General features: G+C 36.2%; 1 protein-coding gene across 12 annotated transcripts in view; it reads right to left on the bottom strand.

Annotated features, from left to right (window-relative positions):
• Nucleotides 1–15,251, bottom strand: part of PEAK1 (pseudopodium enriched atypical kinase 1) — a 318,270-nt gene that overhangs the window by 225,325 nt on the left and 77,694 nt on the right. The window contains exon 4 of one of the 12 annotated variants that reach the window (XM_087428740.1): nt 14,302–14,470. The exons of the other annotated variants lie outside the window; for them this stretch is intronic. The gene's annotated coding sequence lies outside the window, so the exon portion shown is untranslated. The remainder of the gene's footprint in view (nt 1–14,301; nt 14,471–15,251) is intronic. 12 annotated transcript variants of the gene reach the window in all.

The raw sequence follows: 15,251 nt of genomic DNA, 5'->3' as shown, positions 1-15,251 counted from the left end.
AAAGGTTAAAAATTTAAGAATTAATATGGTACAACTTAACTTTTCAGGTATACTAATGGGTATTCATCAAAATAAATATGAAAAAAGTGACTGTTTTAATGTAAGCTTTCACCTGATAAACAGTTTGAAGTAATTGAAAGAGTACACTTGTAATCAGACACACCTGTGTGACTTAAATCTCTCTGAGCCCCCGTGTCCTCATTCTAAAACTGGAACCAACTTAGTTTACAGGACTGCTATAAAGATTAAAGATAATGTATGGAAAGCGTCTATTAGCCCATGCCCTACAGTAGGTGCTCAATAAATACATGGCAAAATTATGTGAGTTATTCTTCACTATAATTTCAGACAATAGAAATAAAACCTTCTCCTCCTTGTATCATATTCAACATACCCCTCATTTGTTTTTAAGTCCCTCTGATGATGTTCTAGTTAAAAATTTCAGGTATGTATGCTTTTCCCAAATATTAGCTTCATCACAAAGTTCTACTAGGAGGAAAATCTTCCAGACTTTAACAGTAGAGAAAAATCAGTTTTGATATTTCATTGCTTTTCTGAAATTCTAGAACAGTAATAATATTTATGGCACTGAGCACTGAGGTTTATGAAGTGGTAAATAGCTTTTGTGGCTGATTAAGCACCTCTGTTTCACTTCACATACTGTGGTACCATAGGCATTACCCTTTAATTAAATGCTCGTTTATGTTACACAAGGACCTTTTCTGGTCCTACACCTTTCGACAAATATTAGAAAGAGAGAGAAGAAAAAAAAAAGCTAAATGATTTGAGGAGATGCTTTTAATACTGAAATTTCTGCTCAAAGCTAGGTCAACAAGGTGACATCATGCAAAAGTTTTACTGTTTAAAGAACAAAATCAAAACCAAAAAACTATCTAGAAAAAGCTGTCCTTTGGAAAGGTATGAATTCCATTTGAAACATTTGCGTTCAGGAGTACAAATAAAACCACAAACAGCAGGTGAAAGGAGAATGTTTCTTTTCTAATTTTTGCTGGAAATAAAATAATTAGTTTAAAGTCATTTTATAATTTTCTTTTGATATTAATATTTTAGCACTTGAGTGGCAAAAGATCAGAAAGGCGCCAGTTTGTGCCATTACTAAAGAAGAATGCATCTTCTCTCATATATGGGGTTTTATCCCAGAGTAAGATAAAGAAAAAGCTAAAAGAGAAACCTTAGAAATCTCTGACAAATTATCCTCAGGGCTTTGCAGTTCATAGGATGTTCAGTTGCCACCTTTGACTCCCCTACTTCAGGCAGCATGTGGTACATCTGTACTTCTGCAAAGACAGGAGGAATGACATGTATGCCTGACCCAAGTTATAATTCATGACAGAATGCGCATTTTTCAGAAAGGGAAAAAAAACACCTTCACAGATCCAGAAATACAACAATCCATACGTCCTGTGTGGCAAAATGTTGGATACACTGTATTTATAAAATTGAGCAGCTGATCCCAGATTGAAAATGATAGTGGTATGCAAATGTAATGGTGTAATAAAGTGAAGGAAGTGGTCACACATCAGATAAATCATCACCTATGCCAGTTTCTATCACCCAAATGTCCTCTGTCTCTACCTTCTACTTAATCCAACTAAAAAGTCTGGATAAATAGCTTTTTCTGATCTGTAAGCTAAACACCAAATTATTTCATAGGTTCTCTCAACTAATTTGCCCTTGTATATTTTGCATTTGCCATAAAAATCTATCAACTTTTTATATTTGCAAACACCTTTATTATTTACACTAATGAAAAGGGGACAGAGTGGTAAATAACCCAAAACATTAAAAAACCAAAATTTTACAAATTCAAATAAGATGATAAAAGAACTTTAAGCCATGATATACGAGGAACTGGAGCTATTCTTCCTGGAGAAAAACTACTTAGGGAGAACATGATGGCTGTCTTCAAATACATCAGTTGTCATACCACAAACAGTGCTAAGAATTAAAGCTGGTGGATGAAAATTGTAAGGAGGCAGGTTTCAGTTCACTCTATAAAAGACAATCTCTTCTATCTGGGTGGTAGAGAACACTCGGAAAACAAATGGCATTAACTAGAGAGGTGGCTGGACTCAAACTAAATGACCTCTAAAGCCTCTTTCAATTCTTGAGTTGAAAATCACGTGAAGTTCTAACTTAAGGTTTGGGACTGGGGGTCAGGGCAGTGAGGAATAGAATTCTGACCCTGGATCACTCCTTTTAAAATCTCTTATATTCCTAGCTTGGTCATGGTACCCACTAAAGCAGAGCTTATTATACTACTCAGAACTCTTCTGAACAAAGCAAACAATTGCTAACTTTCTCTGTGGGTTTCTTACCAAGACATGAAAAACAAAACAAACAAACCAAAACTAAAAATTAGAGAGAGAAATGGGTTAGACTGTAAAATAGGTTTTGAGCACAAGAATCTAAGGTTCTGACAAGAGCCATATGTAAGGAATTGATCAGGAAGTCCAGACAAGACAAGAACCTAATGGGATGAGTGAAATGAGCAGCTTGTATACAAGGAATGAAGGTTTCTAGAAGGGTGTATACAGAAAAGCTACTTTTAAAGGTAGCAGCTATAATCATTGTTGAAAATTAAGGGCCCCCCCGGTGGCTCAGCAGTTAAGTGCGCACGCTCCACTGTTGGAGGCCCGGGTTTGGATCCCGGGCGCGCACTGAGGCACTGCTTCTCCGGCCATGCTGAGGCCGCGTCCCACATACAGCAAGTAGAAGGATGTGCAGCTGTGACATACAACTATCTACTGGGGTTTTGGGGGGAAAAAATAAATGAATAAATAAAAAAATATATATATCTTTTGGGGAAAAAAAAGAAAAATACAACTATATGCTCTCCACCTTCCTCAACTCTACAAGTTTATACAAAAGACAGAGTGAGTGAAATATATAACAAAAGAATCTAACCTAGATCTGGGTGGGGATATCCTGAAAAAAGGTTGAGATTTGAAGGATGAGATCTAAATGATAAATGTTTCAGATAGGACAATAACATGTGCAAAGGCCCTGAGATGAGAAGGAGCATAGTATGTTTAAAGAACTAAAAGAAATCAAGTGAGGTTAGAGAAGTAGGTACGCAGGAACCAATCTATGCAGTACATTACAGGCCATGTTAGGATTTAGTTTGTAGCCTAAGATCATTAGGAAACCAGATAAGGATTTTTAAACACAGGGCCATAATGATCAGATCTGGAGTTTGAAAAGATCACTGGATCCTGGGTGAAGAATGTATTTTACAAGTTACCAAAGCAGGAACAGGAAGACCATTTAAGTAGGCTATAATGACAGTAGCCTAGAACAAAGTGGGGTAATGGGGATGGAAAGTAGATGAATTCAAGAGGTATTTCAAATATAACAGCCAGTTATGTAATACCAGGAGTTGAGTATAGGGATCTTTGAGAGGGATAGGGTGAGAATTAGGGAAGGTCTTCTGTAAGACCAGCTTTGAGTCTTAAAGGACTAAAAGGCATTGGGGGTAGTAAGAATTTATGGCCGAAGGCATGTTCTGAGATAAATAAGGACATAGAAAACTAAAGACAGAACTAGTTAAATATTTGGAGTGAAGTCATGGGTGTGTCCTGGGGGGTGGTCTGTGTGTCAGAACAATGACACGACTAAAGCTGGACAGCCAGGCAGAGTCAGATCTCAAAGGGCTTTCAAGAGAAAAAAATTTGAACCTTACACTAGAATTACGTGAAGCCAATACATAACTTTACTGAAGAGAAAACCAAGAATTTATCTGCCTTTTGGAAAGACTGCTTTGCCAGTGGTGTGGAGAGACATAAACTGGGGTAGGGGACTAGTTATGAAGGGTTTTTAACGATCTATGTGAGAGAATTTTACGAGGGTCAAACCTAGTGAAGGAGCAAAGGAATTAAAGATGGAAAAAAAAAGTATTTAGAAGGTAAGAAAACAGGCTGTAGAGACTGTAGAAACGGATGTAGAGAATTAAAGAAAAGCAAGGGACTAGTACTATTCTTAGGTTTCTGTCCTGAACTAGGTAAACTGTGAAACCATTTGCAGATACAGAGAATACAATAAGATAAAGTGAAAGATGATGGGTAATTGTGACCAAGTAAATGACAAATATTACTACATTCTCTTTTTTATCACAGTTATTCATGTAATTATCCTATTCTGCATACCATTATTAAGTGGGAAAAGGGATAACATCGACAGAGTTCCTCTTTTGCCCCATATTATGGAGCCTTATATGTGGTAGGTCCTCAACAAATATTTCACTTTTTGTTGTTGTTGTTGTTTTATTGTGAAATTTTGTTGTACATTATTGTTTGTCAGTCACCATATAAGTGCATCCATCCACCCCTTGTGCCCACCACTCACCCCCCTAGCCACTGGTAACCACCAAACAGTTCTATCTGTCCATGTGTTGGTTTATCTTCCACATATGAGTGAAATCTTGCACTGTTTGTCTTTCTGTCTAGCTTATTTCGTTTAACATAATACCCTCCAGGTCCATCCATGTTGTGGCAAATGGGACAATTTTGTCTTTTTTTACGGCTGAGTAGTATTCCATGGTATATATATACCACATCTTCTTTATCCAGTCATCAGTCGAGGGACACTTGGGCTGCTTCCATGTCTTGGCTACAGTGAATAATGCTGCGATGAACACAGGGGTGCATAAGTCTCTTTGGATTGTTAATTTCAGGTTCTTTGGGTAGATACCAAGTAGTGGGATAGCTGAATCGTAAGATATTTCTATTTTTAATTTTTTGAGGAATCTCCATACTGTTTTCCATAGAGGCTACACCAGTTTGCATTCCCACCAGCAGTGGATTAAGGTTCCCATTTCTCCACAGCCTCTCCAGCATTTGTTGCTTTTTGTCTTGGTGATTATAGCCATTCTAACGGGTGTAAGATGATATCTTAGTGTGGTTTTGATTTGCATTTCCCTGATGATTAGTGATGTTGAGCATCTTTTCATGTGCCTATTGGCCATCTATCTGTATATCTTCTTTGGAGAGGTGTCTGTTCATTTCCTCTGCCCATTTTTTGATTGGGTTGTTTGTTTTTTTCTTGTTCAGTTGTGTGAGTTCTTTACAAATTATGGCGATTAATCCCTCGTCGGACATATGGTTTGCAAATATTTTTTCTCAGCTGGTGGGTTCCCTATTCATTTTGATCCTATTTTCATTTGCCTTGTAGAAGCTCTTTAATCTGATGAAGCCCACTTGTTTATTTTTTCTTTTGTTTCCCTTGTCTGAGTAGACATGGAATTCAAAAAGATCCCTTTATGGCTGATGATGAGTAGTGTACTATCTATATTTTCCTCCAGGAGTTTTATAGTTTCAGGTCTCACCTTCAGGTCTTTGATCCATTTTGAGTTAATTTTTGTGTATGGCGAAAGCAGATGGTCTACTTTCATTCTTTTGCAAGTGGCTGTCCAGTTTTCCCAGCACCATTTAATGAAGAGACTTTCCTTTCTCCACTGGATGTCCTTAGCTCCTTTGTCAAAGATTAGCTGCCCGTAGATGTGAGGTTTTATTTCAGGACTTTCAATTCTGTTCCACTGATCTGTGTGTCTGTTTTTGTACCAGTACCACGTTGTTTTAATTACTATCGCTTTGGAGTATGTTTTGAAGTCAGGGATTGTGATGTCTCCAGCTTTGTTCTTCTTTCTCAGGATTGCTTTAGCTATACGGGGTCTTTTGCTGCCCCATATGAATGGTAGTATTCTTTGTTCTATTTCTGTGAAGAACATCCTTGGGATTCTGATTGGGATTGCATTGAATCTGTAGATTGCTTTATGTAGTATAGACATTTTAACTATGTTTATTCTTCCAATCCATGTGCATGGAATATTTTTCCATTTCTTTAAGTCATCATTGATTTCACTCAATAATGTCTTGTAGTTTTCATTATATAGGTCTTTCAGTGGCTTGGTTAAATTTATTACTAGATATTTTATTCTTTTTGTTGCAATTGTAAATGGGATTGTCTTCTTGAGTTCTCTTTCTGTTAGTTCGTTGTTGGTATATAGAAATGCAACTGATTTCTGTAAGTTGATTTTGTACCCTGGCACTTGGTTGTACTTGATTATTTCTAATGGTTTTCCAATGGATTCTTTAGGGTTTTCTATATATAAGATTATTTCATCTGCAAACAGCAAGAGTTTCACTTCTTCATTGCCTATTTGGATTCCTTTTATACCTTTTTCTTGCCTAATTGCTCTGGCCAGAACCTCCAGTACTGTGTTGAATAAGAGTGGCGAGAGTGGGCACCCTTGTCTCATTCCTGTTTTCAGAGGTATGGCTTTCAGTTTTTCCCCATTGAGTATGATGTTGGCTGTGGATTTGTCATATATGGCCTTCATCATGTTGAGGTACTTTCCTGCTATACCTATTTTATTGAGAGTTTTTATCATAAATGGATGTTGGATCTCGTCAAATGCTTTCTCTGTATCTACTGAGATGGTCATGTGGTTTTTATTCCTCATTTTGTTAATGTGGTGAATCACATTGATTGATTTGCAGATGTTGAACCATCCCTGTGTCCCTGGTATAAATCCCACTTGATTGTGGTGTATGATCTTTCTAATGTCTTTCTGTATTCAGTTTGCCAATATTTTGTTAAAAATTTTTGCATCTATGTTCATCTGCAATATCGGTCTGCAATTTTCCTTCTTTGTCCTTGACTGGCTTTGGTATCGGCCTTGTAGAAGGCCGATGTTGGCCTTGTAGAATGTGTTAGGAAGTGTTCCATCCTCCTCTGTTTTTTGGAATAGTTTGAGAAGGATAGGTATTAAATCTTCTTTGAATGTTTGGTAAAATTCTCCAGAGAAGACATCTAGTCCTGGACTTTTATTTTGGGGGAGGTTTTTGATTACTGTTTCAATCTGTTTACTTGTGATTGGTCTATTCAGGTTCTCTATTTCTTCTTGATTCAGTTTTGGGAGGTTGTATGATTCTAAGAATTTATCCATTTCTTCTAGACTGTCCAATTTGTTGGAATATAGTTTTTCATAGTATTCTCTTATAATCCTTTGTATTTCTGTGGTATTCATCGTGATTTCTCCTCTTTCATTTCTAATTTTATTTATTTGAGCCTTCTTTCTTTTTTTCTTGGTGAGTCTGGCTAAGGGTTTGTCAATTTTGTTTATCTTCTCAAAGAACCAGCTCTTTGTTTCATTCATCCTTTCTGTTTTTTTTTTTTTTAATTTCAATTTCATTTATTTCTGCTCTGATTTTTATTATTCCCCACCTTCTGCCTAATGTAGGCTTTGTTTTTTCTTCTTTTTCCAATTCTATTAGGTGTAGTTTGAGGTTGCCTATTTGGGCTTTTTCTTGTTTGCTAAGGTGGGCCTGTGTTGCTATGAGTTTACCTCTCAGGACCGCTTTTGCTGCATCCCATGAGTTGATATGGTGTATTTTCATTTTCATTTTCATTTGTCTTCAGATACGATTTGATTTCTCCTTTAATTTCATCAATGATCCATTGGTTGTTTAGTAGCATGTTCTTGAGTCTCCACACCTTTGTCGCTTTCCCGGTTTTTTTCTTGTAGTTGATTTCTAGCTTCATGGCATTATGGTCAGAAAAGATGCTTGTTATGATTTCAATCTTCTTAAATTTATATAAGTATGCCTTGTTTCCCAACATATGGTCCATTCTTGAAAATGTGTCATGCGCGCTTGAGAAGAATGTGTAATCCGCTGTGCTTGGATGGAGTGCTCTCTACATATATCTGTTAAGTCCATCTCATCAAGTTTTTCATGTAAGTCCATTATTTGCTTATTGACTTTCTGTCTGGATGATCTGTCCATTGGTGAGAGAGGGGTGTTAAGATCCCCTACCATTATTGTGTTGTTGTTAATATCTCCTTTTAGGTTTTTTTTTGTGTGTGTGTGTGTGTGTGTGTGTGTGTGTGTGTGTGAGGAAGATCAGCCCTGAGCTAACATCCTTGCCAATCTTGCTCTTTTTGCTGAGGAACACTGGCCCTGAGCTAACATCCGAGCCCATCTTCCTCTACTTTTTTTATATGGGACTCTGCCACAGCATGGCCTGACAAGCGGTGCATTGGTGCACACACGGAATCCAAACCCGGGCCGCCAGCAGTGGAGTGCGCACACTTAACCGCTACGCCATGGGGCCGGCCCCTCATTTTACGTTTGTTAATAGTTGCTTTATGTACCTTGGTGCTCCTGTATTGGGTTCATGTATATTTAAAATATATGTCTTCTTGTACTCCTCAAAACTGTCAAGGACATCAAAAATAAAGAAAATCTGAGAAACTGTCAGAGCCAAAAGGACCCTAAAGAGACATGAAAACTAAATGTAACATGGCATCCTGGATGGGATACTGGAACAGAAAAGTATATTAGGTAAAAGCTAAGGAAACTTGAATAAACAATGGGTAGTTAATAATAATGTGTCAGTATTGGTTTCATAATTGTAATAAATGTACTATACTATTGTAAGATGTTAATAGGGGAAACTGTGTGTGTGTGTGTGTGTGTGTGTGTGTGTGTTGCGGGAAGGGTATATGGGAACTCTCTGTACGGGAAAAATCTTCTTGATTTTTCTGTAAAGCTAATGCTGTTCTTAAAAACAGTCTGTTAAAAAAATACAATAGCTACCTGTAATGCCACCACAGTATTAACACTTTGAGATACATTTTATCAGTTTTGTTCTCCTCTATAAGTATGTGTAGTCTTACATCCAACAGATTTATGGTTTTTCTTTTTATTTTAGTTAAATGATAAATACATGTTCACTGTGGAAAAATCAGAAAATACAGATTTAAAAAAAAAAACTTCTATAATGCCACCACCCAAAAATAAAGTTAATTGCCATTCTGATATACAGCCTTCCACTCATATATTAGAATATCTAGATGAATATCTATTAATCTATGTTCTATTCTTTCATCAGTCATTTCCTAATTCACACATAGCCATGCTTAGATTTCAGCTCAAAAGTTACTTACTCTGGAAGATCCTCCCTGGTCTGGTTCCCAGACCAGGTTGAGTCCCCCTGACAAGCACTTGCATAGCTCCCTACACTGCTTCTTTTCAGCTCAGATCACATTTGTAATCAAATAATCAATTGAGAAATTAATCATTATTAATGTCTGTCTTCCCTCTAAAATGTAAGCTTCATGTATTATTCATCAGAGTCTCCTCAGCATGGTGCCTTGAACATAGCAAGCACTCAATGAAGAGTAACTGAATAAACGAATGAACAGTATATGTACATAGTGAAGTAACTATACAGCTATTAAAGTCATATGTACAGATATGGAAAAATGTTCAAAATACCATAGTAAAAAAGGAAGATGCAAAACAATGCACACAGCAAATTCCTACTTTTGTTGAATAACAAAAGCTTGCTCTACGCAGAGAAAAACATACAAATAGTTCACAGTAGTTAACTTTGGGTGGGGGATTTCAGTGGGCTTTCACCACCTAGTGTATATACTTGTCTTCAATTTTTAATAAGTATGCATTATTTTAATAAATAGAAAAAGAATGATAAAATATGTATTCATTATGGAGAAGTTGGAAAATAAAGACAAGTTCTTTAAAAAAAAATCTCTTATTGTCAATCTTATTATATTAGACACAACCACAGTTAACATTTGTACTTTACATATTTATTTTTGTTTGTCACGGTATAGAAAAATTTATATTTTGACTTCTATGTGTCATTTCATCCACATAATCATTCTCTCAGGTAGACAGTCTTTGGCCACAGAGGAAGTGGCACAAAGGGGCTGGATGACGAGCATGTGATCCCAGGGCTGATTAGAAACAGAGAGAAGAATGGGATCTCCTGACATTCAGTCTTGCACTCCTTATTAGCCCTAACAGTTCAGCAACAAATGGTCAAAGTTGAGATTTCATATGTACTGTGTAACAAACTGAATTCAAACTTAACAGCTCTACAAGTTTATTTATTTATTTATTTTTGTTTTTTTAAAGATTTTATTTATTTATTTTTTCTCCCCAAAGCCCCAGTAGATAGTTGTATGTCATAGCTGCACATCCTTCCAGTTGCTGTATGTGGGACGCGGCCTCAGCATGGCCGGAGAAGCGGTGCGTCGGCATGCACCTGGGATCCGAACCCGGGCCGCCAGCAGTGGAGCGCGCGCACTTAACCGCTAAGCCACCGGGTCGGCCCTCTACAAGTTTAAATTGATCACTTTTATAATATTTTAAATGTTCATATAGTTATACAAATATTTATTGTGGCCTTAAGAAGGAAAGACATCAATAATGATTAAAAAAATAGGCTAACTATTGATGCATGTAACAACTTACATGAATCTCAAGGGAATTATACTGGGTGAAAAAAGCCAATCTCAAAGGCTATATATTATATGATTCCATTTATATAAAATTCTCAAAGTGAAAAAATTTCAGAGATGGACGCAGATTAGTGGTTGCCAGGGATTAGGGCTGGAGGGAGAGAACTGGGTGTGACTATAAAGGGGTAGTATGAGGGAGCTCTTTATGAGTATGGAACAGTTCTGTATCTCGACAACAGTGGTAGTTAGACAAATCTACACATGTGATACAACTGTATAGAACTACACACACACACAGAAATGCAGGTAAAACTGGTGAAATCTAAATAAGGTTTGTGGATTGTACCAATATCAATTTCTTGATCTGGCTACAGTACTATAGTTTTGTAAGATGTTACCATTGAGGAAAACTGGGTGAAGAGTATACAGTAACTTTTTGTATTATTTTGGTAACTTCCTGTGAATATTTAACTATTTTGAAATAAAAAGTTTTTTAAAATGGGCAAAAAAGACAGTTGATAAGTGATGCAAAAATCTTATAATTTACCCTTGCCAGAAACCCCTTCTATCAGGTTTTCACGAACATTCAATACTCAGAGTAATAAGTGGATGGGAAGGCATATGATACTATTGGGGGAATGGAATCTCAGGCAGGCAGTAAACTCCTTACTAGAGGTATTTGGACAAAGAGAGGATGATTTTCTGACAAGGGATATGGTAAGAATGACTCTCATGTTAGTTTACAAGTGGGACTAAATACCTACTCTAAGGCACCTTTATGGATTTGGCAAACATATGGCATGAGTAACACAAATCCTGCTCCCTCCCTTCCCAGCTTGTGATCACGTCAGACATTAATAGATCACATCGCTCCTTTCCCAATGACCCCTACAAGCCTCCTAATTGTCAACAGGTACTTCAGGCAGCTACTACCAATCAGTCAGAATTGGTACCTCCTAACAATGAGGTCAATATTCTATAAACTCTCCAATGGTGACAAAACGATAAACTTTAATTCAAAAGAAAAGCTTTGCCAAACCTTGCACCAGAACCCAGAAGACTAATAACCTAAAAGGTTCCAGAGAAGACTGCCTGCAGCTGTAATAGTAATCATCATCACTAGATAATGCTTTGAAATTTAATAGCTACTCTGATCTAATGACCTACTAGCACTTTACCACTCAAAATAAATTAGACTTACCTTTCAAACTATTCTTACAGAAAAGATGAGAAATTATTCTTGGTCTATAACAGGTAAAATTCTAGCACATGGAAGGTGAGCACTAACTTGCTCTAAATATAGTTAAAAATAAACAAAAAAACAAACCCAAGTACCACTTATAAAACTTAACGCTTTGAATCTTTTGAGTGGCCTACAAACACCTTTAATTTCAAAAAGAGTATGACAGATAAAATCACAACTAGGAAAAATAAGTGCACATTTAGCAATTAAAACTATTATCTCTGAAGTAACCAAAGAGTTAATAACTAATTTTGAAAGTTCCTAAATAAAAGAAAGTAAAGGGAACCAAAACTGGCTGTAACTGCCAGACAGGAAACCTTTGTTGGATGCACACAGGATTCTACAAGCAACTCATGATACAAAATGGAAAAGTGCATGCACTTCAGCTAATAAACAGACCGAAAGCATAGAGATAAAAGGTTCTTTGAAGTGCTTCATTTTTTTACGATGTTTTAAGGAATAAGAAAGGATAATACCAACCACTTCAAACAGCCCAGAAATGAAATAAAAACATCAGATGTATACCTGCCATAGACCTCTGTTTCCTAGCTGTGCACATCATCAAGCCCTCTCAGAGGGCAGTTCTACCCCACAAGACTGTCCTAATGTTGTGGGCCTTCCAACACCAAATTTACAGATGCCCCCAAGTAAAGCAGAGCAAACTGACTGACATTTTTGGCAGTATCACTATGGATAGTCCTTTACTCTTTCTTTGTTCATTTTATTTGCAAAATGGGAAGTTGCTCCCAATAGAAAATATCTTTAAAGGGTCAAGCACAAAGTAGGGCCAATATATGAGGTTTTATTATGATAACCAAAACGCTTCTTTGTAACAAAAATATGATATATTTTGATTTTTCTCTTGGTAACCATCATTGAAATTGCTGATACATGATGTAAAAGTAAAGAGAGGCTTTTGAAAGATTCTCCTATGCAGGAATGGCTGCCTCCCTCAGTCATCCGTGACTTTTGTCTTCCTAACCTGAGTATCTCTTTATTCCCTAGTGTCACTGCAACCAAAAGAAATCACTTGGTACAAAATTTGGTAATAAAATGTCTACCCCTACCATATTGTAATTATTTGTATACATAGCTCTCTCTCCCACTGTCCTCTTCAAGAATAAAATGCTTTATCTCATATATTTTATATCCCTAGTGCTGAGCACGATGCTTGCACATAGTAGGCCCTGGGGAAATGTTTATTAAAACATTTAATAATCACTGCAAAACCGTCTAGAGAGGAACAATTCCACTGTTTACTAGAATTTTATCTTCCAAGTTTTTCTAAACAAAATAAAACTGAACTGCAACACCCAACAATTTGCACTTTGCCTCTGCAGTTCATTATTTGTCATATCGAGGAGTTAAACAACCTTATCTAGACCAGCCAGTTGAGCATCTTATTTCTTTGTGCCAAACTTTAAGACGTTAGAGGCAGACATGAACTCCTCAGGGCAAGAATCACATCTTATTTATCTCTGTACTCTCAGTACCTGGTTATGGAATACGAACTCAACAAATGTTTGCTGAGTAAATGCATTATTAAATCCATCCACAGTGTATTTTTCATACTGGCTAAAAATAATTTCTAATATTACAGCCATAATCCATGTAGAAAAATCCTGAAATAATTGTCCCACTAGTGTTTGTAAGGCAATTTGGTGCAGCGCAGTGATGTGTCAAAATGAATTCAGTTCCTAAGTCCCACGTAGAGTGGAATCTGAATACAAAAAAAAAAAACCCAGCTAGAATACCTTCTGAAAACCCGTGCCTTAGCGTGACCAGGGCAAATAGGTGGAGCTGAGATGTCAAGCACTTCTATGCAGAAAGGAGAAATGAGCAGTGACAGGGTCACTGAGGAGCCAGCAGTTAACCTCCTTGTAAAGGGTACATTTTCTGGGCAAATTAAAGTTCCCAAGAGGAAGTGCTACCTTTCTATTTTGGAACTGATTTTTAAAAGATGTTTGTGAGGTCTGTGGATTTCAATAATATTCAGATCAAATTTTCTCAGCTTATAAACTGAAAGATGATTTTTCTAACTGGGATCTGAAAATCCAGCTGTGTCCTACTCACTGCTTTTTTCTCTCCCTCTCAGTGACTAAGATTCTTTGATAGGAAGTTAGTTCATCCTGAAATACAATCAACATAAATTTTGTTAAGTTACTTGAAGTTAAATTTGTATTGAAGAATGAATTAAGATAAAAAATAGTTACAAGTACAAGGTAATAGTTACAAAATATAACAGAGAATTGGCACAAATTATAATTTTTAAAAAATAAACTATAACCATAGACTAAACCTAATTTCTATAGTTTATAAATCTAATACTATATAGTTTGAATTTGTCTATTAAATATTCTAAATGGTAAGAGAAATTTGATCTCAAAATATTCTCCATAGACTGGAAGATAAAATTTCCCCATTTGCTGAGCCACTGCAGCTATCTATCTTGAGCACTTAATATCCTCTTTCTGCTTCCCTCCCCACCCCCTCCCCCCCCAGATTCATCTTTGGATTTTAGAGAATGACATAATGAACTCCAACATTAGTGGCCTATTAACTTTGATAAAGGGACTTTCTAAAACATCAATAGCAAACACTTTCAACTACCCTCTTGTGATCAAAAAGCAAATACACTAGGTCTTGACATTCTTTCAAATAGATGGGTAGACACAGAAATTTTAAATTAAGAGAAATAAAAGAAAGGACACAAAGTATCTCCAATAGAAACAGAAATGCCAGAACTATTTCAAAACAAAGTTATACTCACTTCATTAGAATGAAAATAAATCTACATTTTCTCCTGGCATAAACAAAATGTAGGGCTAGAAATCTCCGTTCTGAGACTCCCTCTCTCCTCGTTTCAATGTGTACTTTTCATCTGATGACAGCATTCTCTGAATGCAGGGAGTATTTCCCTCACCATAGAAACTTCCTGACTGGTAATAGAGGAGAAGAAAAAAGTCATTCTTGGCTCCTGGATCCAATATCCCAGCAATGGTGGAAGGACAACTCCCTAAGATGTTAAGGTGGTTCTGAAACTGATAGTATCTCATTTAACCCAAAACACAGAATCAATCAGGGTCTTCATTCTTGACATTATTCTGTTTAAGAAGCAGCTTGACATGTGGGATGTATAAAAAATATTCAGCGACAAATGAACCCATGCTGTAGGCAGACAAAAGAAAAACTATTTCATGTACTAAATTTGAAAATCCTCAGAAACTTAGTTTAGTAAGGCAAAATAATCCCAATAGGGTCCACTAGTATTTGCCTCAAGTAAACATATTTAACAACAAACTACTAAGAATATTTGTCACAATAATAATGACATTTGACTATCATTTAAAGTAAGCCTTCAGAATATGCAAAGAAAATCAAAACACTTCTGATAGGGCTCTTTGTTTTCCACAGTAACTAATAATATCATTGGACAAATTATATTTTGAAAAGATCAAAAATAAGTAACCAGGATTTTAGAAATAAGAAAATAAAGATTTTCATACTAAAAATTGTTCCCAAATGATTACCAACACAATGGCAAATAGTTTAATTGATATTTTAATAACTACGGAATCAAATATTTGGATGTAAAATTAAACTAGTCGCTGCACTCATCAGATTACTGTTCTAAATTAAGTAAATCATTGTGGGGGCAAGAGTATATTTAAACTGAAACCAGTCAGATAAATAAAGAAACAACCCAATGAATCACTGTAA

Source organism: Ceratotherium simum, chromosome 3 (assembly GCF_057802395.1).
Source record: "Ceratotherium simum simum isolate JZ-2026a chromosome 3, ASM5780239v1, whole genome shotgun sequence".
In the NCBI taxonomy this organism is placed as follows: domain Eukaryota; kingdom Metazoa; phylum Chordata; class Mammalia; order Perissodactyla; family Rhinocerotidae; genus Ceratotherium; species Ceratotherium simum.
This window is presented reverse-complemented; position numbering and strand designations above follow the sequence as displayed.